Below are 4,956 nucleotides of genomic sequence, written 5' to 3' on the forward strand. Positions count from 1 at the left end.
GCCAGAAAGGTAGTGCAGATGGAAACCTATCTAGCAATTCAAGTACAATGTTTATAAAATCCAGCATAGTCACCTAAAGAGAGGGCAGGAATAATAAATGTACATAGCAGAGAGCAGGGGACGAGACATCCAACACACATCTCAAAAATGTGCTTTCTCCAAGAATAGTGGGGCACATTTACTAAGGCCCTGGCGCTAGTTTTCTGTTGGACTGTGCACATCCTTTTTAGTGCAAACTGCTTGCACAGGTATTTAAAGGGGTATTCCAGGAATCAGCATAATTCATAGACAAATGAGTAAATCAATTATAAGCTAATATGTAATTAGTTGTGATTTTAAAATGTGCTCATCTTAGCAGAAAAATGCTGTGGACATAGACTCATGGAGAATTAAAATGTTACTGGCCCTTAATTCTGTCCATTAATTTCCTCCGCGCGGCACAGGACAGAAGATGGTGGCTGGTCACATGTCCACATCACATGTCCTGCACCTGCCTGGGCAGGTCATGTGATCACCACTAAGTTTGGCTGTAGTTGGTTGGTAGCAGTGCATCCAGTATGGCCAGTGTTGTGGTGAGATGTCATCTCAGTGATGCCATGTGCAGTGATGGCAGTTACACATCATTACTATGGTAACAGAGCAGGACAGTCTAGGAAAGGGAGGAGGAACTCCGGCTCAAAAGTAAACTTCAATCCAGGTAGGTAAAATTGAAGAGACTTTTATTGAAGATATACAGATAACATGATAAAACGGATTGGCATGGGTAGCGGGAAGGGTCCCTGGAATGCCTACGCGTTTCGGATAAACTCTGTATCCTTATTCATGAATGTCCTCGTCGGACATTCCGGATCGGCGTCGTCAACGGGAAGGGTAAGTAAATGTGCCCCATTTTGTCTACTAATGAATAAGGCTTGTAGTTCAGTCCAACAGAGAACTGAGATGCAAAAAAACAAAAAATAGATTTTTATCCGCATTTTGCATAGAACCGATGACAGCAACAAGTGACGTCGCACTCTATCTGTAGCCTTTAAACTTGACTCATCTAAAGTAAAATATGACTCTTCTCTGCTCATTTTATATGATTGAGAGGAGATTTTTCTATAGGTAAATGGGCAATATTTCACATAAATGTGCACCCTCTAAGAGTTAAATGGGATAAAATCTGGTAAAAGGCTACATTTAAAGGACATATTCCATCAAAATTCATCATGATAAACCAGAGACGCTTACTCATAGATCCAGGCACTGTGAGTGTAAATTTAGTCTTGCCTTATTATATATAATATGACTTATATGTAAAAGATCTTTCTTTGCTTAAATTTATCTTGTAGCTCACTGAGGCTTTAGAGCACATGTTCCCTCAGAAGCACAGGACAAGATCATGCATGCTGCAGCCAATGGTAAGTTTTCTGTTCTATGCTGCAGTTAATAGTAAGTTTTGTGTTTCATTCCTACCAGTTCTGGTGAGTAATTCTCACATATAAGGCACATATGAGTCCTTTGGTTTCCTCGTGTGCTTTTCATAAGATACAATAGCATATACAATAGGGGGAAAATGCTAAAAAAGGTTGAATGAAATGCATATAATGGCCAGAAATAGTATTTTTCCTCAAATACACACACAGCAGCTTATCCTGAAAAGCCATCAACCCTAGAGGGTTAGGTGTGCATGAAAGGTTTAGATTCATCAGTCACTATACAGTAACGATGTGATACAGAAGAGATTATAAGCCATCTATGATAAGACGTAGCTTGTTCTTCACTTGTTATCTGTCTAGCCTCTGCGTCTCTCTATTGTATTTCAGCCCCTTTTTCCGTGTGTATAGATATAAGATGTGCGGAACACTCCGAGGAGATATTCCATCTTCCCATCACAATTCAGTTAAAGCACCGGGGCATAGGAATGAAGGCCAGGTACAATAAAGAGTGAGGTCACTGTAATTTTGCCATAACAGTGAATCAATACAAAATGTTCCTGGGTTCATAGTTACATCCTTATATCTTAAAAGAAGTACACGGCTATAAAAAGTATCTGCTTTTTATCTTTATTTTTTTTAGCTTTTTGCCGAAAACCGTCACGACCTCACAGTCCAATAACTCCTTGGAAATTCAGAAAGAATGGCGAAAGTGTCAACAAGACTTGGATTGTGTCTTTTTAACGACTTGGCTTCCATGGCTTGTACACAGCTTGCTCATTAATAGAAACGTAATTAGTGACTAATCATAATGAATGGTAACATTTCCTGTAACATCAATTCCGAGCCACACATTCCACCAAAAGACAATTAAAATCGATGTAAGCCGTAAAAAGTCTTCCATTTCTTACTGAAAAAGTGCATTAGCACAAAATTGCAATTCTTCACACATGGTCAACTACATTTTAATATTCATTCTCTGTTTAATATCAAATAATTATTGATAGTAATTATTCGAGTGAATACCAGGAGGATCCAGCTGGATTTGTGTGTAACTGAAGGCTGGGACGTGGGGGGATTATCTGTCAATGGAGCCACGTGGCTGTAGACTGTACAGTAATGTGATTCTGGTTGAGCTTCGGAAAGATTACACTAGCTATAGTGTATTTCCCAGAATGCACTGCAGCACTCATCTCTGCTCTAATCTGTGTCAATTGACTAAGGGGATTGCATCAATCTGTGACAATCCACATGCATTAAGTTTTTTTGAGCTTTGTAATGTTATGCATCGCAAAGACTATGGAAATACATCAAATACTAACACATCTATAATTCAACAACCCATATATTTAAAAGTAACTGTCAGACAATGTTTAATATACTGTTTTGTGAAAAATTTTCTTATATACTTCAGTAAGTTTGTAAAGAAACAGGCAGCAAAGTGCTCCTTAGAAACAGTGTTTTGTGAAAATATTTCTTATATACTTCAATAAAGAAAATTCTGCTTAATTTCTTAAGAAAAAGGTGGCAAAGTGCCCCTTAGTAACAGTGTTACGTTTACGTTGACAGGGCTGATCCTTTTACCAGGTTGAAGACAGGACTCTTCTTCCCCTTTGCTGTTTCTATACACAGCTCAGAGCAGTGAGTGTTAACCCTATATGCTTTATATCTGGCTTTATGATGCTAGTGCCATTATTTTCAAACATCATGCTGAAAGTGAAAGGCTTAATCCTCATTTCTCATAGCTGTGTAACCCAACACAGTGAGATTAGATATATGCTCATAGTCATCCCCCATAGGCACACACTGTACAGGAAAGAGTACAGATCTCTCCAAGTGGGAGCATTGCAGACCGTTTGTAATATTATGCATGGCAAAGGCTGCCAAATTCACTAAATGCTAATACATCCATAACCCAATAACCGATTTAAATAATCTATTTAAAGAATAACTGTCAGATCATGTTTAATATTATGTTTTGTGAACATTTTCTTATATACTTAAGTAAGAAATTATGTTTATTTTGTAAAGAAACAGGCGGCAAAGTGCTCCTTAAGAAACAGTGTTTTGTGAAAATATTTCTTATATACTTCAATAAAAAAAATTCTGCTTAATTTCTTAAGAAAAAGGTGGCAAAGCATCCCTTAGTAACAGCGTTACGTTTCCGTTGTCAAGGCTGATCTTTTTACCAGGCTGAAGACAGGACTCTTCTACCCCTTTGCTCTATGTTTCTTTACACAGCTCAGAGCGGTGAGGGTTAACCCTATATGCTTTATACCTGGCTTTATGGTGCCATTATTTTCAAACATCATGCTGAACATGAAAGGTTTAATCCTCACTACTTCTCATAGCTGTGTAACCTAACATAGTGAGATTAGATATATGCTCATAGTCATCCCCCATAGGCACACACTGTACAGGAAAGAGTACAGATCTCTCCAAGTGGGAGCATTGCAGACCGTTTGTAATGTTATGCATGGCAAAGGCTGCCAAATTCACTAAATGCTAAAACATCCAAAACCCAATAACCCACTATTTAAAGAGTAGTTGTCAGATCATGTTTAATATTATGTTTTGTGAACATTTTCTTATATACTTTAGTAAGAAATTATGTTTATTTTGTAAAGAAACAGGCTGCGAAGTGGCCCTTAGTAACAGTGTTACTTCTCAGTTTTCAAGGCTGATCCTTCCACCAGGCTGAAGTCAGGACTCTCCATTCCCTGTGCTCTGTCTTTCTTTACAAGGCTCTGAGCAGTGTGTGTTAACCCTATCTGATCTCTACCTGGCTTTATGATGCTGTAAAGGGCTCAATCCTCACTGCTCATAGCTGTGTAAAATAACATAGTAAGATTAGATATAAGCTCATAGTCATCTTCCATAGACACACATTGTCAAGGCAGGAATACAGAGCTCACCAAATGGGAAAATTGTTTCCTTACAAACTAAGCAGAATTTCCTAATAAAGTACATCAGAATAATGTTCACAATACCCCCCACCACCAACACAAGGCAACGTTGTGCAAATCAACTCATGATTAGAGATGAGCGAGTATACTCGTCCGAGTATACTGCTCGGTCGAGTATTAGCATACTCGGACCGGCTCGTTACTCGGACGAGTATCTCGCCGGCTCGAGATCGAGCAGTAAATTAATAAAATAAATTGAATAAAAGTATTTTTATTGTAAAAAAAATATTACACATGTTTGCAGATGTTTTACTTGTAAGAACACATTGAAATAACACTATTCTTCACTTTCCAGGTGTTCGCGCGTGTCTCCCGCTAGGTTCGGAGATGTTCGGAACATCTGGAATGTGAAGAATATTGTTCTTTCAATGTGTTCTGCACTTAAATGGTCCTGTATTCACTGATTTTAATGTTTTAATTCTATTCTTCACTTTGCAGCTGTGCGCGCGTATCTCCGAACCTATCGGGAGACACGCGCGCACACCTGCAAAGTGAAGAATAGAATTAAAACATTAAAACCAGTGAACACAGGAGCATTTAAGTGCAGAACACATTGAAATAACACTATTCTTCAC

At 38.4% G+C, this 4,956-nt stretch overlaps 1 long non-coding RNA gene across 1 annotated transcript; it reads left to right on the forward strand.

Annotated features, from left to right (window-relative positions):
• Positions 1-529: 529 nt before the first annotated feature.
• Positions 530-2,978, forward strand: LOC140065640 (uncharacterized). Its single transcript, XR_011847992.1, has 4 exons — positions 530-697; positions 1,332-1,400; positions 1,806-1,914; positions 2,059-2,978. It is a non-coding gene; the product is annotated as an uncharacterized lncRNA (long non-coding RNA).
• Positions 2,979-4,956: the final 1,978 nt, after the last annotated feature.

This window comes from Engystomops pustulosus, chromosome 6 (genome assembly GCF_040894005.1).
Source record: "Engystomops pustulosus chromosome 6, aEngPut4.maternal, whole genome shotgun sequence".
Taxonomy (NCBI): domain Eukaryota; kingdom Metazoa; phylum Chordata; class Amphibia; order Anura; family Leptodactylidae; genus Engystomops; species Engystomops pustulosus.